Raw genomic sequence first — 27,553 nt, 5'->3', positions numbered from 1 at the left:
TGAATGCTCAAATCCTAGGAATAAAGATATTAATGAGCCACTTTGTAAAACTGTTCTTGAGAATAATATACTTCTTTTTCTTTTGCTTCTATGGCTTCCACGTTTTGGCGATACGCTAGCTCAATTTGGTGGTGACCGTCAAAAAGGCTGGCTCTAAACCAACTCGAGGCCACTTGCTTGTGCCAAATAATTTTGTAAAAAAAATTCATTAATGAATTAATAGGTTATGTTAGTAAACACTACAAAAAGTATTGAGCATTCTGAATTATAAATTTAATTTAATAATTGAAAGGAATTTTATCAAAATGCTCACTTAATCTTTAGTAAGTTCATTTAAAATGGAGTATATAGTAATTGGTGAATTATAATTCATATAAATAAATTTTTATTCAAAAAATCTATGATTTAGGTTCTCTATTAGGCCACATTAACAGTAAGGGTTGTCCACCAAATTCAGTTTAAAAAGATATTGACTTGTTAAACAATGATTCTTATAATAGTTGTAATGTGTCTCCTATCTTTATATGAAAAAGTTTTGAAACCATGTCTTATTAGGGAAAATATTTTGTACTCTGTAATACTGATACGATATTTTGCTAATTTAAGTTTTCCAAGTGTTTTTGAATTTGTTTTTAATTTTATTCTTAATTATGGGTAGACGTCTTGGGAATCTAATTTCATATTCAAAGGTGTGTCAGCTTTTAGTTTGTCCGATATATCGAAATGACCCCGTATCCATGACATAAGTATTTCAAACCAGTTTCTATTTGCAGATGAAATAAGATTTTTTGTTTTCAGGCACCAATAATCTACCGAAGCAGAAATATTGCTATTATTAATTTTGGAAATTGCACTAAGAGAATCGGAAAAGATAATAACGTTATTGATCTGTCTATTAATGGACAAATTAACTGCTTGATATATAGCCATGTTTTTTCTTTGCATATTCACAGTTCATCAGGTAGTCTGGATGAAAATTTGCAATTGATACTAGCAATATAAATGCCAAAACCTACTTTGTTACAATTTTTTGAGGCATCCGTATAAATGAAAGTAAAATCATTCATATATTTTTCAGTAAATATTAAAAAAAATTCTTTAATCATATATTCATTCTTTGTTATTTCGCAATTTAGTGTTTACTGTGCAGTTTACTGGACTGACTAATGTATTAAAATCCATCTCATTACAAGGGAAATTATTACCTTTATATATTTTGTTAAAATATGGAAAAAAGTATTCTAGTGTTGAAACTAAGTAAGGAATGTTATCTTCATTATAAAAATTGGGTTTGATTATAAGTTTATTCCGTAAGTTAACAAGAAATAAAATCAAAGGATGGTTTTTGATATTAACGATGTTACTCAAAAATTTAGCAGCTAAATTAAACTCCTATGTTTTAAATCATATTTCATGGTTTCCTGAAAAATAAACAACGTTATCTTACTAAAAAACAGTATGAAAAACAATATATTTTTTATTGTTTTTTTTTTCATGATATACTTTCGCAAAAACATATTGTCCGCGATATAATTTATTATAAAACCCATATAACTGTCGCACGTTTTCAAACGATTTATTTTTTAACACAAATTCAATAAAATAGATCCACACCATTTTTTTTCTTAACGTGCCAGAGGAAGTCTGACCAAACGGACGTGGGTAGAAAAATTACACCAAAAACAGTTATTGGAGTACATAAGTCACACAAGTTTTTAAACTTTTGCTTGTTTTTCGTTGTCTGACCCCTACTTATCAACCAAACCTTTTCTTTTTCCAAGTTTAAAGATCCAATTCCCTCCAGCAGACAATTCGCAAAAAACAACAAAAATCAGTGATTTGTTCCTCGAGTTGGATGCACATAAGTGCGCATGAAATGAAACAGACGCTGAGGACGCCGTTTGAGAGCCCGACGCAGTCTTTGCAGCACCACGGAGCCGGTTGATAGCGTCGCGATCAACTTTCGGTTTTAGCGCACGCGGGGAACTTTTAAACTTTTTGAAAGTTTTGGGGGATTAGTTTTGGATAAGAGGAATGCTACTAGGCTGGGGTTGGAAGTATTTGTAGGTATTGGAAAACTTCCGATGTAAGTTGAGGCATGCAGTGTCTAAATGTTGAATGTTTTTACTGTATAGTTCACATTATTATTAATTCTAACTACAAAAAACTTTAAAATATTTTCACTGTATGGTACGTCCTGCTTGTTGTCTTGATAATGTGATATCTGACTGTATATCTTTATACTGTGAAGTTGGCAATAGTAACTTTAGTAAGACAGAGGATCATTTGATTTATACACGGCGTTGTTATACTGGAAGTAATGAACAAATTCTTGAATAAATTATTACCTAAAGACTAAGTAACTGTGTGCAATATTCATAAACCTGATGAAGTTTTTGTAACTTTTCAAATAAAGCTTCTATACTAATATTGTAATAATTTTTCTTTACAGTAAAATGGTGCTATTCTATTCATTCTTGGATTCATTTATTTCTAGTCATCATATGTTAACTCTAAGCAGGTTTAAATTAAAAACTGCATGAAAAATAACTAACAAAATACAGACATTAAATAAGAATTAAAAATTTACGAATATCTGTCAATACAATATTCGATTCATAACGATTTAGATCAGGGCGAATCTATTTTGAGGTGGACGTAAGAGGAAGCATTCGGATTTTTGCAAACATGCTTAGTTCATAACTTCAGTCATAATAATTGGCTTATCCTTTCTCTCAAATAGGTTGATAACATGAATAAAAAATTAAAATATTAAAAATTACCAAAACAATCGATTTTGTCTACTCTCCTTGCTTATAACTTTAAATAAAACAATTTATTTTGGAGCAAAGTCGTAATGAAATAAAATAGCGACAATTAATTTTTTTATAAGACACGGCTGCTTAATAATGGCTTTATTTATTGTGTTTGCTGCAAAATAGCAATAATTACAACAAAACAGGTACAAACAATCCTTTTCTTATTCAATATTTTTCAACCACTAAGATTGTACTTAAGACCTGCATAATTCGTCAGAAAAATCTTTATAATATAATAAACTATCCTACAAAATTTAATAATATAATAATTTAAAAACATAATAATTTTGCAATCTAGACTTTTTTTAAAAAATTGATTTTTTTTTAAATCTTGCACAAACAATCTAGACCATAATTGTAGAAGTTTGTTAATTTTTTTACTTATAAAAACTTAACATATCCAATTTACTGTATGGAATAGAAATCGGATTGTTTGGACGGCCTCCGGAATATTTCAAAATTATAAACAATTTTTTGTCTTATAAACAAATATGTCTCGGTAAATATTAGCTTAAATTAAATCAAGAAAACATCGTTGAAAAGTAATTAGCAAGACGTTTCTTATAAAAGAAACACAGTTGAATTGCGAGCAGTGGTTCCTGAGATAAAACCGGTCAAAATTAACCGGCATTTGCGACGAGCTTTTTTCGATAAAAATTTTCATATCTTTAAGATATTTATAACATATAATAATAAAAACTATCAGATTATGCATGAAAAATACCAAAAAAAATATTTTGAAGAAAATTGAATTTCAAATATCCAAATCGGTATACGTATTCGCTCAGTGCGTAACCATGGTAGGGGTACCTTGAAACGATGCCAGCGTGCGTAGCGGCGAAATATGACAAAATTGGACCTTTGGATCTTTTTACACATGAATTTTATCAAAAATTGGTGCAAATACATGTTGCGTATGTAATTGTGCTAATAATAGCAAAAATTGTGAGTGTAGTTTTTATAGGTTTCCAAAGATTACACATAAATTAGAGAAAAGAAAAAGATGGATTCGTGCTATTAATATGAAAAAGTAAATATCACATAATTTTATTATAATGTAATTGCAATAGGAAAAATTTAAATAATTTACCTTAAATAATATTTCATACGGCTTCAAGCTAACTGCAGCCTGCCTGATGACTTTAGCTTTTATATCATAACTTCTACTATTATTGTTTTTAATCAAGGATACTAAACACTGATAGGATTGATTTTGTCCTATATGCTCTAATGTAAGAAATCCGTTGTGTTGAGTGTGACGTAGACGTGAAGATTCGTGGTTGACATTTCTTATTGTTTTATATAGAATAGTTGTACCTGCTGCCAATTTTTTTTGTTGTAGTAGCGATTTAATGGCCTTATTAGACTATTTAATTATTTTTTCTATATCAATTTACTTGTATAAACAAAATGGGTGGTAATAGATGTGCCATATATGGTTGTGACAATAATTTTAAGAGTGTGAAAACCAAGAATATGCCTGTTATTTTTCACAGTTTTCCAAAAGGAAAGGATTTAGTGTCGAAAACTATAAGGGCTGAATGGGTTAACCGATACAGAAGAGCTGATAATTTTAATCCTGATTCTATTAGAATATGCTCTGTTCATTTTACAAACAATGGCTATGAAAAAGATCTTAAAAATTAATTATTAGGTAAAATAAAAAAGCAATAAAATGCCTATAAAAATTTTTTAACATAACTTAAATCGCCTTATTAATAATGTGTTCTGGGAAAGGCCAGAGGGAAGAAGGTCTGTAGGGCGGCCTAGAAAAAGGTGGAAAGATGCAGTCAAAGAAGATCTAGAGAAAATGGGAGTTGGACAATGGGAATTACTGGCACAGGACCGACAAACATGGAAGGCAATAATAAACGCGGCAAAGACTTACGAAGAGTTGTAGCGCCATTGATGATGATGATGAACTTATTTTAGGTTTACCTACTAAACGCCTTTTAAAGAAAACTGCAGTTCCAACATTTTGTTTATATAAACATACCTTTGACACACCTTCTGTCTCTACTCCTGAAGGTAGATTGGATGTTAGAAACAGAAAGCAACTTGTAGCAGAAATTACAAAGGTTGATTCAAATATTTTGAATATTGCGTCTAATCAACATGAACATACTATTACTAAATTTGAAATAATTTTGAACAAGCTGGTGACAATGTAGATATAAGGCCTGAAGTAGATTTTGAAGCATAATACAACGATTATTCAACGAAAAATTATTAAACAAGTATGAAAAATTAATAGCTGATCATTCCAATTTGAAAAAAAGGGTCAAATGATAATAAAGTCAGTTGAGGTATTCTAAAGCAACAAAAAATAAATATTCAGAAAAAATCAAAAAAATCTGAAATTTTTGCTGAAATTTTGTTAAATAAAGTGTTAACCACAAACCAAATTGCACTTTTTTCTGAGTGTGGATCAATATATTAGTCCAAAAGTATTCCAAAAAGCCAATCTTAAAATTCCTCAAGAAAAAATAGAAGAACCTGATGTATCTAACAATAGTAACAAAGTTCTTTTTCTTCCAAAGAATCATCTAATCAGTCTGCCACCTCATATTGTGTTGTCAGTGATTTGCAGGAAACTACAGAATATGTTTACCATAATCGGTGCAGCAACTCTCTTATGGAGGTCTTATCAAGCCTACAGATGAGTGGTTCATAAAAATAAAATTATGGAATAAATATTATGAAAAATATATTGATACCTATGGAAAAATAATGGAGTTGTTGGAAACATTTCAAAAAGGATTTAAAAAAAAGAAAAAGTGTTGCCATATACGCTTACTAAAATTAGGTCAAAAATTGAAAAATTAAATAAAATTGTTCGGTAGGGAATGTTTCTAAAGTTACCTAGTATTGTATTCTGTTTAGTTTTACCTATGTATGATTTTGAAATAAATGATTCAGTATTGAATAGTTTTATTTATCATCAAATGTTTTTGGATATAATTTTTTTTGTGCTCTGACTAAGAAAGTAAAATACGGATTTATAGATTTTATTTACTTTGAGAGTAAACTGACATTTATTAATTTAATTATAACACTAGCAAATGCATTCATTTTAAAAATAAATTTTATTTGTCATGTAAAACAGATCACTACGAATTTTTAAGCGTGAATGTCTTAGGTACTGTTAAAAATCTGATTATCTGCCATCTATTTACAAAAACAAAACGTAAATTTTTCGTTTTAAACTTTTTAATCTCAAATTAAGCTCATCTTCCGTAAAAGTTAAGAATAACAATAAGGTCGATAATTGCTTGTCATCCCCACACCTACGTCACAGCCGCATGTTACAGTGACAGACAAATTTGGGCGATGGAACTATCCTATGTAGTCAACCGTTCTTGGTTTTTAATTACATGCTCTTCCACATAAAAAACTTAATTTGTCGGTACTAGATTTTCCCTTTCTTTTCCGTTTGGGGTTGAAAAGATAAATTATGATAAATTTTTAGAAACCCAGTTTTTAATATTACATTTATTTTGTATATAAACTAAAAAATATAATTATTAATACTTATAAATTTCGTATCTATTTAACATATGTTTCACCTTAAATTGGGAGGTCCAAAACTGTCAGATAAAGGCGGTAGATGTCGCGTCAGTCAAGCACGGAGCGAATACGGTTAATGGAAACTGACTTTATTGCGGCAAAACACAAAAAACGTATAAGTAAGAAACTTTTTGACTGTTAAAAGTTTTAAATTAAATGTTTTATACTAAGATACAAATTTGAAGTGTTTTACTTCTGTATAAGTTTTTAAACTATGGTATACAGTCAACTACTGGGATTTTCCCAATAATTTTTTTTAATACAAATTTTATTTAAAATTGATTTCGCGCAGGACCGCATCGCTTCACGCGATATTTTTGAGAGAACCAACAGTTTATTTAACACAAAATTGTCTTAGCTACATTTGTTATTTAAAATATTTTTTTGCACAATTTCTAGGAGGGGGCTGCAAAAGCTAAAAGTCATGTTTTTTGGGGTAGGTACCAAAATTAACATTCTCAGAAAAATTTAGTATCTCAGAAACCACTGCTTCCAATTTAACAAATAATCCGATTTTAATTACATAAAGTATGTTAGATAGGTTAAGTGCGTTAAGTTATATAAGCAAAAAAATTGGCAAACTTCTACACTCAGGTGCAAAAAAATCGATCCATGGGTATTATTTGCTGAAAAAAGAAAACGTTTGAAGATATTAGTTTTAAATCGGGTATATATCGCACCCTCAGTGCAAGACTGCGGTAAGTCAGAATAAGTAAGTTTCGAGATAAAGACGATTTTGTTTATTTTCGTGCTAATATCGGTGAAATAAGACACAAGTTTTAAGAAATATTAACATTTAATTATGTTTTTGCATGCTTTTCGGCCCATATTACATTAACCAAAAACATAAATTTAAATAAAATATTATTAATGCTAAAAAAATTAGAAATTTCAAAGTTACAACACTTTTGCACGGAGAAAATTGTAAAAAGTGTAGACAGATTTTCTGTTAGTTGTTGTCCTCTTCTCGTATATCATCTTGGGCCAAAATATTTTTATAAAAACTATGGTGGGCTTCTGGCATCATACCCTAATGGCATAAGTACACCAAATCTTTCTTTTTGGCCATTTGAATTTTTGACTGTTTTTTGTAGGCAGGTTTAAGTAGCACTTCTCGTATATTATGTGTAGTTAGTTTTTATAGAACAAGTTTTCTAAGAATAGATATTTTTAACCTGTCAGTATTGTTAATACACAAGTTATAAGATAACTGTTTTTCCTTTCATAAGAAAAAATACTTTTTTGCTGTAAATAATTAGTCTTAATTTATGTGTTTTTAATCCAATCTAATAAATAAATGATCAAACGACATCGCACACATTTTATGGAAAATATAATGTCACACAAAGGACATAAAACTTACATGAATAGATTGGTCTCGTAAATATTTCTTTATTGTGTCGGCCGTTAATGGATTACGTAGACACGCTGTATATTAAAATTAAACACCACATATATAGATATTAAAATAACAAATATCTTACTTTTTTCGTGCCTTTCATTGCTTGTTATCGAAACCATTGTAATGTTCCGTGCAAAACTGTTGTAACTCTGTTACATTAGAATTACAACAGTTTTGCACGGAACTTATGTACAAAAACGCAAAATAGTTAAACTGTTGTTGTTGTAATATTAAGCCGGTTAAGCATTTGAAAGTTACTAAAGTTTTACAGGGAATAGATATGCATGTTTATAATCGAATTCCATGATTACTTCATTTTCATAAAATTTTGAGATACTGCAGTCTTGCACTGAGGGTGCGATATGTAAAAGTATATGTTAGATTAAAATAATTTTTACAGATTATCCAAAAAAATCATTTATTTATAGAGACATACGCCAAAACTCAAAAATACAAGATTATTCAAAACTTTCTAAAATTAAGAAAATCATTGATAATAAATCAATATCTAGTGTTTTTCCCTCGGGCCCTTATAACAGCCTGTATACGTCTAGGAATTGAGGTAATTAACCTCTGGATATTAAATTGATCCAATTGGTCCCATATTTCTAGAAGAGCCGCTGTAAGTTCAGCCAAGTTATTTGGATTGGGGTACTCGTGCTCGAAGACGTCTTCCCATCATATCCCATAGATGTTCTATGGGATTGAGATCGGGACTGCAAGCTGGCCAGTTCATACGGACAATTCCCACCTCCTCTATATATTGGTTGACGATTCTAGCACGGTGAGGACGGGCGTTGTCGTCCATAAAAATAAAATTAGGTCCAATGAAAGGAGCAAAAGGTACCCCATGCTGATCTAAAATACTTGTTATGTATCTTGCAGCAATCATATAACCTCTAACTACAATAACTAAATAAGTATGGGCTTCTGTACTGATACCAGCCTAAAACATAACGGAGCCCCCCCGATAACTTCTTTCCGCAATATTACATTGAAAATATCGCTCTCCGTGTCTTCTCCAAACCCTTTCTTGGCCGTCTGGTGACCTTAGACAAAATCTGGACTCATCTGAGAACAATGCATTGCTCCAATCTACATCACTCCAGTTTTCATGTTCTCTTGCAAAAGCAAGGCGAGCTCTGCGATGTTCTATGGATAGTATTGGTGATAGGGCTGGCTTTCTGGATAATAAATTACCTTCCACAAGTCGTCGACGAACTGTCCATCTGCTTACATCCACATTTCTCACTACGCTCAGACGATTTGCCAGTTCAACTGAAGTTAGATGCTGATTTCTCAAACATGATAAGACCAGAAAACGATCATCTGTTTCGAATGTTACCCTTCTACGACCTGATCCTGGTCTTCTTGTGAAGTTACCGGTGTCGCTAAAACGCCGAACTGCTCTTTGAACCGAAGATCGACCTAACATTTCAGCTGCATAATATTGGCTACGACCATCTTGAACTAAAGTCACCGCCCTTGCAGCATCTGTCTGAGTTAGAGACATTTAGGAAGGATAATTAAATAAAAATATAACACGTTTTGAAAATAAAATCACTACACTAGTATGGTTGTTCAATTAAAAATAACATTCAATAAATATCTACTTGCTTCAGACCCTTTTTGACAAAAACCTGAAATAGCAATTTGTTTTAAGAAATATAAAAAGCAATATTAAAAATATTATTTTATTTCTTGTATACGAGGGTACACCTAAACTTACATAAGTAATTAAATGTCTCTAAAATTATACAACTTCAAATAAATAAGAAATAAGGAATGGATCGATTGTATATAGTCTAGTTTTTTTAAGCAAAATTTAAAAAAAAATCAACTAAAAAAAAAAACGGGTGTGTCAGTCCGGTCGGACTGCCGATAGAAGTTATACTTCTATACACGCGTTCGTCGTTACAAATTTATATGGGAATCAATCTGCACAATCATTACATATGTAATGCTATAGGCAAGAGAGAGCAGAAAGAGAAAAGGAATTAGGTATACAGGTATATGGTGCATCGTTTGCTGTATATAAACATTTGACCTGTAATAGGAGTATAGTAAGTAAATGAAGGATTGAATCAATATTTTAATGAAAATATATATTTTTATTTTCATATATGTATAAAAGGAAATGAATGCAAGAAAATTTTTAACATAATTCAATATTATAATACAATAAAAATTAAAATGCAATATTCATAAGTATTTAAAAATGACATATATACATAACTTACTTACGCATATGTTTAATTTACCATGATAATATTATTAATAAAAAAATAATAATATTAATAAATATTAAATATGTTTACAAAAGGAACATTTTTATTCTCGAGAGAGAAAGAAAGAGAAAATATATCTTCTGTCTCTCTCTAACCTATATCTTACATATGTAATGATTTTGCCGATTCACTCAATATATACGAATAGACACAAATTTCCAACGTCGAACGCGCGTATAGAAATATAACTTCAAAAAATGTATGTGGAAGATAAAAATAAAAAACCAGCAACTCAGATTATGTTGTAAATTTTCATTTTATTTTAAAATTTAGCATTTTTGCGTATATTACATATATTTAATAAAATTAACGTGGGGTTTTTAAATATTTCAAAAATAAAAAAGGAATTTAATAATTAAATAAATAAATTAAAGGTGATTTAATAAACTTTGATGCTTTGTTTTAATAATTATAAAAGTTTTCCAGAGGAATTATGAAGGTCTTAAGTGGTTGAAAAATATTGAATAACAAAGGCTTGCCTTGTTCTTTTTTTATTTATTGTTATGTTGCAGCAAGGGTATTAAATTAAAACATTATTATTCAGCCGTATCTTATAGAAAATTTAATTTTCTCTATTTTATTTCGTTACAATTTTGCTTTAAAAGCAAAAAGTCAAAGCAAGGAAAGTAGAAAAACCTCGATGTTTTTGGTAATTTTTAAATATTTCAACTTTTTTATTAATGTTCCCGACCTATTTGGAAGGGAGTATAAGTTAATCAGTATTCGTGAAAAAATCATCTATCTAATTCTGCAAAAATCCGAATGTCATCTCTCATAACCAAATTAAGTCGTTTTTTCATAGATACGCCCTGGGCTAATTGTTAAAATTTAAAAGTCGTAAATTTTATTCGATTAATGACAATATTAAATCATCTGTTTAAATTTTTATGACACATTTCTCGTTTAAAATAATTTCACATATATAGAATCATTATTTTTAACCTGAGTATTTAGTTTATTTATAATTAAATTTACTACCAAATTTATTATTTTTTTAGCGTAAGGCATTTCGACACATTTAAAATATAAAAATAAATATTACAATAAACGTTAACATTCACTTGATATAAAAGTACTTAAATCATGCCCAGTTTACAGGCAAACGTCGAGGTTGTTTATATAGTTTATCGACTCACATCGCCGCAAACATTTTCTTGTGAAGTGTCCTCGTAGGCTCGCTGGTAGCACTTCTCCGTTATGTGCGTGATAGATTGGATCTCGCCGTCGATGCATGACAGTGATGGTAGCTTGCCCCATTTGTGCAATATATCTGCACATCGAGCATGTTGAGTTCTGATGCGGTTAAGTGTGCACCAGGTCTTACGTGGCAGGTCAAATCTAAGAGGTGTCTCTGTGATGCAAGGTATGGCTGTATCTGGTTGAGCTGCCGACCATTCATGGATCCATTTGGTGATCATGTTAAATCCTGTGGCTACGGCTGTTTCTGCAGTTTGTATAGGAGATGTGGCAAGAGATGTGGATATGTGGAGATTCACAATTCTTATTTTTTGACAAGAACTCTGCTAACTTTCACTGAAGGATATGGAACAAAAACAACTTGCTTCTTCCGACGTTCAAATCACTGTATTTACAACGCGGAGTCAATCCCGGAAAAATAGTGACAGCACATATAGCTCCCGCGTAAACCTCAAAACAAACATATATATATATATATATATATATATATATATATATATAATGTATATACTAATGGCCAAAAAAATGGACACTTATAAGGACACAGTAATCTTCTGGGTAAATGTAATTGTTTTTTTAGATTTTAATAAACTTGGACCATAACAATATATATATATATATATATATATATATATATATATATATATATATATATAAATATATATATATATATATATATATATATATATATATATATATATATATAATGTATATACTAATGGCCAAAAAAATGGACACTTATAAGGACATGTTTTATAAAATTTATTCATGAAAATATTCATTATAATATTCTTGATATCCTATTCTATTATTTGATAACATTATAAATTAATTTGCGACGTCATTTTTGTCAAAAAATTAGTGCTGAGCGGCTCCTTTTTGATTTTCTGTACACTCAGTGACTCTATGGGGTATTGATCGAATTAGTAGTCTATATCATATTGCGGAATTCTCGTCCAGATTCTTCTTATAGCATGTCACAGGTTTTCTAAGTTTACTGGAAGACGTGAAAATTGCTTAAGGTTTCGACCTATCATATCCCAGATATATTTGATGGGTGACAAATCAGCCGATTTTAATGACCACTACAAAGTCTCTATACCAGATTCTTGTGTGTACTCCATGGTTTCACAGGCAATATGAGGCCTTACGTTATCCTGTTGAAAGATCGCATTTGAAATGGTTTGTAGGTGAGGATGTAAAACCGGTGGCAGTACTTCACCAATATATCATGGACCTTATATATTCACCTTCTTTCCAAATATATAGCTTCCCATAACATAATGCTTGGTTCTCTTGTTGTATGACATTCAACAGCCAAGTTTATATTTCCTCTTTATCTCGAAAACGTCTTACCCTTATGCGCCCATCAGACCCATCCAAAAAACCTAGATTCATCACTAAACTAGACAAGATTACAATGGCCATTCCAGTTTTGCCGAGCTCTGCACCGATCTAAGCGTCAAACCTAATGCTGCAGTGTCAAAGGCAACACCAAAAGCGGACTATAAGCTTTCAGTTCCATTCTAAGTAATCTTTAATTAACTGTTCTTCTTGTCCCTACCCTTTCTGTAACTGCAACTGAATCATCTCTTACTTGATATATTGTCCCTTGTATCTTTGAGAGGAAGAAGTCGAAGTAAGATGGCGTAAACTACGGCCTTACAATATTCTAAGGCATCCAGACTCTCCACAGTACAGATGTCTCATCATTTGACCACCTCTAACATTTAATACCGTTAATAAATTAGCTTTAACTCTTCGTGAAATTTCCCGTAAACCAAAACGGACATCTTTCATGACTAGAAAGACTCTTTTTCGAAGTCGCTTAAATGACGAAATTGTCGACGACCGCGAACTCTTAGCATTTGAAATTTTTTTAAATAAGTCTGTTTTCGTATAATTGGGACCATCTATGTAAGAGATAATTAGGCGGTTCCAGACTTTTGGTCCACTCTGTATACATAAAAAATATTGCTTTCAGATACTTATTTCTAAATTTAAGAATCATCTTTGCGCACTTAAGTTTATTACTGTTTATATTATTCTACAAAACTTTTGTGTAATTTTGTTCTATTTTCAGATCCATTAGTCTTGTATTTTATTGATAAAAATTGGACAGTCGTAAAGAAATCATTTTATAAACACAATTTGAAAAATTATTTGAATATTTACAGTCTCACATTTATTTTCTGAAAATTTCCCAGTAATAGTATAGTTTAAATTGTTATTAATTATGCTCGCCAGAATAATTTCACCTGTTCTAAAGTTAACTAACACCAGCGACGAATTAAAAGCTTCACTTGACAATGCGCTGAAAGTTGGAATACTAAAAGTATGTACTTTCAGTTTAGCCAAAGTAGACAAAGACACATTAACTGAATAAAATGTTTACTTTTACATGACAAGATTAATTATTCGTGACAAAATGTGACTACTATTCTGCTTTTGTCTTTTGTGAAAAGATAAATGAACTATAAATTTCATAAACAAAAGAAAACCAAACTATGTACGTCTTTTAAAATATCCTGTAAAGTTTCCACTATTATCCCTGATGATGGGCTACAGCCATTAACTGGGCACCCCATATTTTACTAGCGATAAAAACATGAATTTGGATTTACCTTTAGCTCTTAGTACTTAGCTCTACCTTTTCTAACGCGTATACCTGGACCAAATACCCATAGTATATAGATTTTCGTTTGATTTTATAATGCTGGATGGATATTTGACTGCCTGGGCACATGCTTTTATTGAGGCATTTTCTGTGTCCCTCTCCTTCTTCTCTTACGCTCATCATTTATACAACATCGTCAACAACAAGTTCGTTCTTCACGTTATCCAGCCATCTGGATCTGGCTTTTATCTTTTTTTTCCACTGTACCAGTTTTTGTTAATTTTTATCTGTTTTAGTCTTTAAATATGACGCAACTCTTTTACTGGACCATATATTTTTCTCTATATCTATACATATATATATATATATATATATATATATATATATATATATATATATATATATATATATATATATTGAAATGAAAAGAATATAGGAGAAAGAAAAATAGTGTTTAAAAGGTTAATTTACAAGTTATATACTAGATAATATTAGATATTAAAAGTATTTGGTTATTTTAATAAGTTATATACTAGAGAATTTTATAAAAATTATTTATGTGAGGGCATTTTTAAGAAATTAGCATATAGTAATTTTAAAAAGTTGTATTTTAATAATTATAATGTTGTAGATATATTTAAGTGAGCCATGTGACTAGGCAACCAAAAATACTCTTGAAAGTGACAGATAGAAATTAATAATTATTACGAATATAAAGTGGGGTTATAATGATATGTTGTTTAAAATGTGTATTTTATTAAATTAGAGTGTTAGTTACTAATTTAAGTGTATATTCTGATCTGAAAAGCCTAAATGTCAACAAAATTATCAATAGAAAATTAAAGAATTCTCCAGAATGCAGAATTTGACCTTTGTTTACGGTGGAACATTCTGGAATAATGGTTATGTCTGTGGATCGAACATATACTGTTTCCAGAACATCCATATAGAAGAAATAGACCAAAATCGAATAGGATTTCTTACCAGATGATTCTGGAACATGGAAAAAGATATAAATACCCGGTGATTTGGATTCAAGGCATCAGTTATGAGTTACAGTTACTATGAGTCCAGTTTTAGTATGAAAGTTAGTTAGAATCAGTCAATCAGTAAGTCAGAAGTGAGTTAAATGAAGATTAAGAAACAGTATAAAGAAAATATTATTGAAGAATAAAAATTATGTAATGTATAAATGGTGATTGGATAATGCAAGAAGTATTAATTGAAAATTAAAATTATATAATATATTTGGTGATTGGATATTGGTATACTGAAAAGAAGAATAAATATAAATGCTGTTTGCTGGTTTGCTTGGTATAAATGCTTAAGAAGAAATATATTTTAAATTGGTGGAAGCTGATAATTGGAAAAAGTAATTTCACAAAAACAAGTATAACCGAAGCACGAAGACATTGAGTGGTGATTAGAATCTATACTACAGTGGAAAACAGTTCATTTAGGCATTCAGTGACAGAAAGGTACAAAATTTTGTTTATATAATTTAGTTAGTGTCATAACAATTTCAATTTTGAAGACAGTTTGTTTAAATTTTACATTGTCTATAGAATTGAATTAGTTTCATAAGAATTTCAATTTAAAGATAGTTTATTTTAAATTTACATTGGCTAGGTTAGATATATATATATATATATATATATATATATATATATATATATATATATATATATGTGTTTCATAATAGATATAATAAAGATAATTTAAAAAAGTACTTACAAACTAATTCTTTGAGAACCGCGATAAAAACCCTATATTATTAAAAACACTCATTGCTCATCATTCTCAAACAATACATCATAACAATATATATATATATATATATATATATATATATATATATATATATATATATATATATATATATCTACGGCATTAAGTGAACTCCGCCCATGTTAAAATTCAGGTTCAATTGAGCTCCGTGGTCAAGTGGATACCGATATACGGAGCTCACTTGACAATTCCGTAATATCGGTTCAGTCGATTCATCAACATGTAGAGTTTAATAATTTATAAAAATTTTTTGGAGCCCGTAAATACCCCTGTATCATAAATGTATATCGTTTAGTTCACGTGTATATATTATAGGGGTCGTTCAGATCTTTTTCATTGTATGTTTGAACCATACATTTATCGGTTTAAGTAAGCTCTGAGAGTTTGGCAACTGTGCGATTATACCGTATATTTTCAACATATACCCTGAACGGTTTATATGGGCTCCTTATTTTTATCTACTATTTGTAGACAGTGTAATGTCATATGCATTACACTGTGTAACAGAGGATATCTTATTACCTGGTATAACTACGTACTAAAAGGTAACTGGTTCTTTAAAAAACAGGTATATAGATACAAAAGGATTTCGGCTTATTATTTAATGGAATGTTCGCTTGCATAGAAAATTTTATTTTTTCTGCATTTTTAGAAATGTTGTTTTTTTATTTAATATAATTTTATTAGTTCAATGCCGAATTCGATGTTTTTTTTTATTACAGAAATTTCGTAATGTATTTTGTTTACGTGAGTATGTCTTTGTACGTTTTATGTAAGCACCCGATTAATAAAAACTACTTTTATTTCATCTACTCTTCTGCGATATCTTGTATAAAGCTTTTTTATTATTTTAGTTCTGGTCTTATTTGTATACTCATATGATATCTCGATAGAAGGTTATCTCAAAATAAATATGGTTAAGTGCTGCAATAGATATTTTTGTGTTTAAATGGGTAGTAGTGTGCACAAAAAAAAAGAATGGTTAATTTGTCTATCAAGGTATATTCGGCAGCAGAAGCATATAGTGCAAGCGTCTATGTTTTAAAGGCGGAAGGACGTACGCCTCATTTTTAGCTGACAAGCTTGCGAAGAATATTATTTCTGGTCCTCAATTTACCTTTTAGTTTTAAACAATGATCTGTTACTGATCCCGTGGGATACAAACTATTTTCAAGAAATTTATAGGAAGTCTACAGTTCAACAATTTCATGACATTATTGGATGTTCAGTTTGTGAAAGCGTCTATGTTAGGGAAATTGAGGAGCGCACATGAGTTTTTCAGGGGTTTTGGCTAAAAATTGATTCATAGTTTATTTTTATTGTGCAATAATAGGTGTATCGTCTTTATAATATTAGTCCTATTATCTACCGGTATGAGTTGATCGTTTGGGTAAATGTTATACAGTGTAGGTGCTTTTATGCTACCCCAAGCAAGACCGTTTTTCATCTGCTATTCTTAACATTGAGTGATACAAAAAATATTCTCTTGTGTAGGCATACGCAAATAATATAAGTGAGTTTGTTATCTAAGGGGATATCATATAGTTTTTCGAGAAATATTTGGTAATTTAAGGTGTTGTAAGCGGCATTTAGATTGAAAAATACCACCCCTGATACCCGATATTTTTCGTACCCGTCTTTGATGTGTTGGGTAAGATTTAGCATTTGTAATCTACATGATCTTCCCTATCTATAGCCACTTTTGTTTACAGATTTCGTAATAGTGCTCAGATCCTCAATGTAGGTAGTTGTATTATTTTTCATTAAATATGTAGATGGTGGATCCAAGCTGAACATCGTTGAAAGGTTCTCTGAAAGCTGACTGGTGTTGTCCTTTCTTACTTTGAGTTATTCTTTGCTTTTTTTCCGACAGAGATAGCATGTCTATATCTATATTGTGGTTTTCAGCGATAAGCTTTATACCAAATACCCTCCGTTAGGCCCTATATGTGTTTCCTGCACTAGAAATGAGTCAGATTCGTATTTAGCGCATATGTCTGATAAGTTTAAGTAAAGTAAAGTTTCTTGATCTCTAGATATACCCTTAACAGTTATATACATATGTTATTAGAATAGTTGGTCCTAAAAAGGACCAATTTGACAAAATCATATTAAAGGGGTGACTGACGAATTAGCCGATTAATTATTTAATCATTACCCTGGGTATGCCCGATTGTTCTGATCTTCTTAGTACTTAAATTTTCGTAAAGGCTCGTTCTTTGAACCCCGTAAGTAATGCCTAATATTTTACTTTTTATTGAAAATTTAAATTTTACATGCCGTGTATTACTTTTTGACGATATTTCGAATCAGATTTGTATAGTAATAATTTAAGGTATTAAAGAGCCTGTTTGTGGAAAATAAATAAGTTTGTGATATCGTTCGTAACTCATATATAGATAATAAAAAAATAAACAGTTAAAATAGGTGTAAAAAATTTCAACTTCATACATGGCGCCATTGTTCAGGTGATGATGGGTTTATCACAGATATCAAAGGTTACATTTTAATTCAAGGTTCTATTTGCGTATTTTCAATATTAAAAGAGTAGGAAAAGACATGTTTATGCTTTTATTTATTTTTTAAATCTATTCTATTTTCTTTCTAGAGTTCCGTCTTCTTTGAACGACCTGTGGTCTTTTTTCAATTGGGCACTTGTCTAAGGCTATGACAAATACTCTGTCCTCTGCTATTCTACATTAATATGACTGATTCATTTTCTCTTTCTTGCAGCTATTTTATTGTTTATCCTGTCAATCCTGTGTATCTTTTTCTTCTTCTTCTTCTTCTTTTTATATAGACATTACTCTGTCTGTTTTTCAATGTGTCTCCAGTAAGTTGCCGTTCCATGGTTTTCGTGGTCTTCTTGCTGATCGTCTTCCTATTGGGTAACCGTCTCTTGCCATGTCTACTACTCCATTTGTTGTCATTCGGCTTATATGATCGTTCCATTCTACTCTTCTATTTCTTAACCAGTTCTTAATGTTCTTCACCTTGTATCTACATCGTATATCTGTACTTCTAGCTCTGTCCCATAGTGTCTTACCATCAATTTTTCTAAGTGTTTTTATCTCTGTTGTTTCTAACATCCTTTTTGTCCTCTCTGTGTCAGGTCTTGTTTCTGCTGCGTATGTCATTATTGGTCTGACAACTGTTTTGTAAATTCTGCCTTTGGTTTCTTTCCCGATATTTTTATTTCTTCATATTGTTTCATTTAAGCAGCCTGCGGCTCTGTTTGCTCTATTCAGTGGATCTTCCACTTAAGTTTCGAGATTTCCGTAGCTAGATAATGTGATACCTAGATATTTAAACTCCATCACTTGTTCTATTATCTGACCTTCCAGCTCCAATTAACATATTAGTAAACTTGCTGTTGAAACCATGCATTTTGTATCTTTTGAAGAAATTAACATGTTAAATTTTCTGGCGGTTATATGAAATCGGTGTAGCATACGTTGTAAATCATCTTCACTTTGAAGGAATAGTATTGCGTCGTCTGCATAGCAGAATATTTTAATTTGTTTTTCTCCCATTTGGTATCCTCTTTTATTTCTTACTTTTTTATTATTTCATCCATAATCCGGTTGAACAATAAAGGACTCAGGAAATCTCCCTGTCTTATCCCATTACCAGCTTCAATAGGGTCGGTTAGTTCTTCTTCTACTTTTACTTTTATTGTGTTGTTTTGGTATATATTTTCGATTGTTTTGATTATTCAATGAAATTGACATTAATTTGATAGTTTTCATTTTATTAGTACTGATGGTATATAACTAGCATCTGTTGGTACTATATATCAATTTGAACATGTATAAGTAAGAGCACTCTCTTGTTAGTAATTTCAGTGTAAATTATGACGAAACCAGAAATAACCCATAATATTATCCCACACCTCAAAGGTCTGCCTCGCGGTATCTGGGAGACGCAATAATTCGCTTTTGATAGATAAAAACAAAAACCCACTAAGACGAACACAACATAAATCAAAAAAATCCGTCAACCTGTCAATAGGGACATACAATATTAGATCAATGTCTACGGATGAAAAAGTAAATGAATTGGAAGAAGAATTAACAAACATAAAATGAGATATCATAGGCCTATCAGAAACTCGACGAAAAGAAGAAACCCGAATACAGCCTATGTCATACTTAAAATAAGAAGAACATCAATTAAAATTATCCAGGTATATGCCCCCATGACAGCTTATGATGACGAAGATATCGAACTATTTTATAAGGATATATCAAAGGCTATGGAAGAACATAAAAATCGTCTTATACTACTAATTCGAGATTTCAATGCCAAACTGGGTAGAAAACTAAACAAGGAAGAAACTAAAACAGGAGATTTCAAGTATGGTCAGAGAAATGATAGAGGTGCTACTTTGATGAACTACCTAGAAGAAAAGCATCTATACGCAATGAACTCCTTTTACAAAAAGAAGCCCCAACGAAAGTGGACATGGATCAGCCCTAATGGATTCACAAAAAATGAGATCGACTACATACTGTCCACGGAACGATATATCATTAAAGTTGTAACAGTTCTTAACAGATTCACAATAGGTAGCGATCACTGGATGGTCAGAGCAAAAATTAGTGTTGACGGTAACTACGAAATGAAAAGAAAAATAATTAAAACCTGGGATCTAGTAGATAGAAACAAACTAGGGCAATATAAAGAGATATACAAAGACCTATTAAAAGAACAACTTACTTAAAAATTAGACAGTGATGACAAAGATATAGATGAAATAGACAACATACTTACAGCAACGATGATTACATCAGGAAAAGAAATAGCAAAAAAGGATCTAAAAAAGAACAACTATATATCAACAGAAACAAAGAAGCTTATGGATAAAAGAAGGAAGCTATAGAATATGTAGAAATCAATAAAACAATAAGCAGAATGATAAGAGAAAATAAGAGAAAAGAACAAGAAATAAAAATAGAAAAAGTAATACAAAACAACAAAAATATGAAATGCTTAAGACCGAAATTAGGTAAGTGTGAAATAAACAAAATAAACGATGAAAACAGACTAGAAACAAACATTAAAGATGACATTATAAATATTATCCACCATTTCTACTCAGAACTATATAAAACAAAAAAGGAACCACCAGAAACAATTAAAAACCAACTTAAAGCTAAAGTAAAAAATGTCAACTCAGAGCTACAGCCAGAAATAAGCAAATCAGAAATAAAGAAGGCATTGAAAGAAATGAAAAACAACAAATCGCCTGGAAAAGATGGAATAACTGCAGATATGCTGAAATATGGTGGAAAAGTGGTAATTAACACTCTACATTCCCTTTTTAACAAGATATTAAAAGAAAAAAGAATCCCAATCAACTGGAAGGAATCCGTAACCATTATCCTACACAAGAAAGGGGATAAAGCAGATATAAAAAACTACCGTCCCATAACACTCCTCAATGTAATGTATAAACTCCCAACAAAAATTTTAACCAATAGATTGACGACAAAATTCGATGGAAACCCAACAAGCTGGTTTTAGAAAGGGATTCAGCAAAAGCGACCATTTACTAAGTATGAAAATACTTATAGAACGAGCAAATGAATACCATATTCCTCTATATATAGCATTAATTAATATTTAAATGGGAATAAGCCACAATTAAAGGTTAAAATACATTTATTGACGTTTCAATTTCCACTTCGGAAATCGTTCTCAAAATACAAAACGATATATATATAGCGTTCATACATTTCGAAAAGGCTTTCGACAGTGTCGAACATTGGGCAGTGAAAAGTTCTTTGATTAACAGCAGAATTTACCACAGATATACGGAACTAATAGCCAATATATATAAGGAAGCCAAAACAACAATTAAAGTATATGAATAAACAAAATCAATACAAATAAATAGAGGCGTGAGACAGGGTGACACAATATCACCGAAACTTTTCAATCAGGCTGTGGAAGATATTTTTAAAAGATTAGAATGGGAAGAAAAAGGTATAAAAATTTGTGGACAACACTTGAACCATCTAATATACGCTGATGACATCGCATTGATAACAGATAAATGAGAAGAATTATTTGAAATGATGAAAGAACTGGACGTAGAAGCTGGAAAGATAGGCCTTATTATGAATTACAGCAAGACCAAAATTATAACAAATACAGATGAAAACATCACAATGAGGTTCGGACAAGATGAAGTAGAACAAGTTCAGGATTATATATATCTGGGTCAAACTATAAAACGTAACAAAGAAAACCAAACAGCAGAGATAAAAAGACGAGTTAGACTGGCATGGGCGGCATCTGGCAAACTAAGCTACATTCTTAAAAACAAAAGATATCCACAGCATCTTAAGACTAAAGTATACAATCAATGCGTACTCCCTGTTCTAAATTATGGTTCTCAAATGTGGACATTTACAAAAGCAAACATGGACATAACCATAAAAACCCAAAGAGCAATGGAAAGACAAATGTTGCACATAAGACTAATGGATAAAAAGAGAAACAAGTGGATAAGAGAGAAAACAAAAGTGAGGGATGTTAGACAAGAAGTTGCAAAATTGAAATGGAGATTTGCCGGGCACAATATAAGACAAAAAGAAGACCAATGGAACAAAATTCTTATAAGTTGGAGACCGTGGGAATATAAACGAAGCGGAGGAAGGTCCCAAATGAGATGGGCAGATGATATCAAGAAGCACGTGGGCTCTAGGTGGATAACTATACCGACAGACAGAGAAGAATGGAAAAGGATTGGGAAGGCCTATGTCCAAAGAAGGACCGAAAAAGGCTAATTAGATAGAGACAGATTCTCCCCGTGTGATCTTAGTATTTCCGTTGATTGAATAGTATAGGGTATCCAATATTTTAATTAATGGTATGTCAGAGTTTTATAAATTTTATATATATTTGCAAAATGAAGAAGAAAGTTAAGCACAGGCAGTTAAACAGCTGATCTGTCAATTTAGAAGTAAGAGCAAGTACCAACTTGCTGAAAAGCATACCATACACAAAAGGGATAATAAAATGTACTACACAAACTATAGCGATATGAGCTATATATAAGCTATATATCTATTAATTATTAGGATATACAATATTTTTTCTAATACACCTGGAACGATTGAGTGAATAATCAATTATTAACTATTAGGCAGTTAATTAGAAATGTTGGGAATACAAAAAAAAACATTAAACTAGTTATTTATAGATTTTAAACAAACCCTGATATAATCATAAGAATAAAACTATGAAATACCATGGTAGAACTAGGCTTACCTAATAAACTAATTAATAAAGTATCTTACTGTCGACTTATTTTCAAATGTACTGCAAAGAGCTTTAAAAAATGTGAACGAATTATTAACAGCTGTTTTGAAAACTAAATATTATGAGACGAATTGGGGATATTATATTACACAAACTAAACCGCTTGCCTACAAAAAATATTAGGAAAATATGATACGACGCGAAAGACTAATGACTTTACAGCTAATTGCTACATAAGTATCAATGTAACTATAGCTCGCAAAATGGGTTCAATTACATTGCAATTTTTAAATTTTTCGTGATAAAATGAAGTGATTGATTGTTGTTTTGAAAAGGTAAGTTGTTTTTTATTTTTGTATTCCTATCATCTGATATTGTAATATCAACAACATTTTTCATAATATATTCTGAAATGCGCTTTCTCTTACTGATAACGAACAAAAGTTTTATATAATTATGTAGGAATTAGGAATTTTATCTTGTTCTTACTATAGTGCTAAAGCACAAATGTAGTCATAGTCTACCGTATTTTTTTCATAGTGGTCATAGTTTTTAATTGTAGTATAGCTTATGTGTTTATAATAACTAGTGCAGAGAAAATAATAAAAATTTTTACCCTGTGCTTTATGTTTATTATCCTTTATTGTATTGGAACATCTAGAAGTATAGCAATATATTTTAATTGTTGAACAAAAGAGAAAATAAAAACACTTTTTGTGGTGTGCCACTTAACCATACACAAAATTGTACACAAATAGTCAAATGGTAGTAAAAGTTTCCGATATAGGCCGCCAGACGGTAGAGGCACCGCCGCGCTCTATGTCTATACTATGAGATGTTTTTCATACAGTTTTCGGATCAGATTTTTTCAAAACATCAAATTACATTTTCTTTTTGCCTTTCTTTATTTAGGCTAACCGCTACTGTTTTTTTCTTCAGCGTTTCTTCTTAATCTACATTAATGTTATTATATTTACAATTCTTTCTGGAACGAGCTATAATTTTTCTCAAATAACCATTTTGTGTGGTTTAGTCGCCTTAAGGTTTAGCATGCTTTGTCAGATGCTCTTTAAAATCCCTTTTAATATTAATATCGTTTGAGAAATTTTTCCCAGATACTTATATTTCGTTTTGATTTTCAATCTTCTTTTAATGTTAGTTTAAATGGTCCAGTAGTGTGTTCCTACAGTTCAGTTATAAGCAAAATTAGGTGTTGTTGTACACCTAATTCTTTTAGTATCAGTCATAAGTGTATCCATTTGACTCTGTCGAATGCTTTACGATAATCTATAAAACAAATCCATAGTGGGATATTGAATTCCCTAGACTTTTATACTTTTTTTTTGGTCTATTATAATAATAGCTTTAAAATTAAATGTTTAGTGAAAATCTCTACGCGACTTTAATACATTAAATATTTTAATTAAAAATCGACATATCTATTGAAATTAGGCAGTAAAAAAGTATGTTATTAAAGATTGATTAATAAATTATTGTAGTTTAAATTCAACTACGCTATAAAACAAACATTGCATGTCATAAACTGCAGTAATCCAAAAATTACAAAGATCTCCCTGTTGTTTGAGTTTTCTTTAATTATATTAATAGGGTAACAAGCATTATAATCCTACCGAAGGGGCTTCTACTTTCATAAACTGTTACACGATTACTCTATCCGATGTACGTACATTTATGAACTAAATGTTTTAGTGACAATGCCTTTTAATAAAAAATACTAATTAATAAAAATGGAAACTTAACTTTTCCACGTTTATAATAGACACTTTCTTATGTTTAAAAATATATAAAACAAGTAATATAAATTACCGCCTTGTTTATTAAAACTAAAAAGTAAAATAAAGTTATGTGTCGGTTAACAATTTATATTTAACTACATTAGCCAAATAATCCTGAAATTCCTCCATGACTAAATTGATGGATATTTAAATAAATTTCAAGTTCCAAAATGTACCAGCTGTAAAATTTGAAAATCTACTACTAATACAATTATTGGCAACATCTCAGGAGATTAGAAGTGTACGCAAAATGGTAAATACGGATCCCACAAATGATTTATCCTGTTGTGGAGTCCACTTAATCCTACATGTTGGTCGGAGTCTAAATAAAGCGCTGCTTAGATAATACTATACACGGTGTATATTCTACTGGAGTTAGTATGATACCGTTTTAGAACGGAGCTCAGATTAACCGCTAGATGTATATATATATATATATATATATATATATATATATATATATATATATATATATATATATATATATATATATATATATATATATATATATATATATATATATAATTTAGCTCTCCAGGCCTAGAAGGCCCATGGCTTGGGTTACTATTCTTTTCCATTCTTTTCTGTTTGTTGCTTTATTTTTCCAGTTTGGTATTTTAAGTTTTTCTATGTCTTTTTCAACATCCTTCTTCCACCTGGTTTTCGGTCTGCCTTTCTTCCTTTTCCCTCCTATTCCTCCCATTAGCATTCTTTTTGGCAGTCTCGTGTTTTCCATCCTTTGGATCTTTCCCATAGTACCATCTCAGTATTTGTGACTTTATGATCCCTACGATATTCGGCTCTCCATACATCTCCTCTAATTCCATATTTGGTCTTTTTATCCATATACCATTCCATAATTTACCACCAAATATTTTCCTGAGGACTTTTCTTAACCAGACTTGCAGCAAGACTTGCTCGGATTTGTTCATTGTCCATGTTTCACTGGCATATAATAGAATAGGTCTTATTACAGTCTTATATATTCTTATCTTAGCCCTTCTAGAAATGTTTTTGCTTCTTAATAATTTGTTTAGTGCATAATTGTCGCTTGGATTTCTTCCTTCATATTTGGTCTTCTCGTGAATGTCGCTCCTAAATACTGGAATATTTCTACTTCTTCGAATTTATATGTTTTTTCATATGTTATTACTGTCTATATGTTTATATCTATGTTTTAAATATATTGACTTGGATTTAATTTAATTGTTGTGGAAATAATTGTTTTTGTTCGAAACCTTTATTTTAACCAAGGAGCAACCTTAAAACATTCCAACCACACTACTAAAATCTTCCGTATACAAACAGCCCTTTTATTTGTATTCTAAATGTATATTCAAACTAGCAAGAGACACGGCGCCGAAATTGGTATAAAAATAAACGTTAAATATATTAAAAATATCAGATTCGCAGACGATATCATTCTAATAGCAGACAGTTCAACAATTATTAATAGCAGACAAAATGGAAGACTTACAATATATACTATACACCAGCAAAGAAATAGTGAAATGAGTCATACGCGCGATATCGTAAGTTATCGCATACCTTTACTTAAGGACTTAAGCAGTCCTTATGAGGTTTACCAAGAAGCGTATCAGTAGCGGAAAAATTTATTTTTTATTTAGCGTATGGCAAATTAGGAACACATAATTAAAAGCAATATTTTTATAAAAGATGTTAAATTTAGTATTAAAAACTAACAACTATTATATCAATATAATCTAAAACATTTTCGGTCTCATTCAGGAATTCCATCTCAGTTTTTTTGCTGTTCTGTCAATATATTACCCTCCTTATCTCTTCACTCCTTTTGTTTGAATTCCTTTTTGTTTTTGTTCAGTTTCTGGTAAAATTTTCTCGTCTCTATTAGCTTACTTATATCTTGTAGCTCTTGAAGTTCCTTGTTCATAGTTTCTCTCTTCTTTCTCACAGGATTTTCGTTTATATTCCTCCTCTGCTTGTCGGGTTCTGTATCCTTGTTGCATCATTAAATATGCTCTATTTTTTCTCTCTACTACAATCTAATATTCTTCGTTAATACAATCATTCGTTCTTGTTTTTCTTTGTTTACCTTTCATGAATAGTAATTCTTTAGCTGCTTCTTTTATGATGTTTCTTCACCCTTCCCACTCTTCATTTATATTTTCAGGTTTTAGTCTGTTTTCTAGTTTTATGTTTATATTTTGTTTATATTTTTTATTTTGTTTGTATTTTTAAGTCATTCTTTGTTGTATCGTTCATGTTTAGAACCTATTTTCTTTTTTAAACATTTAAAATTGTGCCCATTGCCTAACTTTCGATCCAGTAGTGATCAGAACCCGCATTTGCTCCTCTTTTGGTGCGAACGTTTAGTATATTGGATTAGTGTCTTGAGTCTATAATAGAATCTGTCATATTTACTGTAAGTCCATCTGATGATTTCCAGGTGCCTCTGTGTATGAAAGTGAAGTTAAAATTATACCATCGATTCCAAAAAAAAAACTACTTCAAAAAGAAGTCACTTTTGAAATCAAAGGATCAAAAATATTTAAAACTCGTTATTTCTCAAGCACCAAATATTTTCATTTTATTGGGCTTTGTAATCATTTCTGTTCCATACTATGCAAGTTTTTATATTCCAGTTCTTCCTTGGACGGAATTTTTAGTTTTTTATTGACGCTTTTAAAATAAAAGTATTTACTTCGTTGGGTAGTTTCGGCAATCGTCTGATTCAACTGTTGATTCATCTGTTGTGTCCTTGTTTTGCTATTTGAGTATTTGCAAAAAAAGTTTTTTTGCACATAGTAACAAAAAACACCACTATGTTA

At 30.6% G+C, this 27,553-nt stretch overlaps 1 protein-coding gene across 2 annotated transcripts in view; it reads left to right on the top strand.

Annotated features, from left to right (window-relative positions):
• LOC140441595 (diuretic hormone receptor-like) overlaps positions 1-27,553 on the top strand; it is an 890,067-nt gene that overhangs the window by 118,026 nt on the left and 744,488 nt on the right. Inside the window, exon 1 of one of the 2 annotated variants that reach the window (XM_072532429.1) lies at positions 1,945-2,086. The exons of the other annotated variant lie outside the window; for it this stretch is intronic. The gene's annotated coding sequence lies outside the window, so the exon portion shown is untranslated. Of the gene's footprint in view, positions 1-1,944; positions 2,087-27,553 lie in introns of those variants that run through there. 2 annotated transcript variants of the gene reach the window in all.

This window comes from Diabrotica undecimpunctata, chromosome 5, assembly GCF_040954645.1.
Source record: "Diabrotica undecimpunctata isolate CICGRU chromosome 5, icDiaUnde3, whole genome shotgun sequence".
In the NCBI taxonomy this organism is placed as follows: domain Eukaryota; kingdom Metazoa; phylum Arthropoda; class Insecta; order Coleoptera; family Chrysomelidae; genus Diabrotica; species Diabrotica undecimpunctata.
This window is presented reverse-complemented; position numbering and strand designations above follow the sequence as displayed.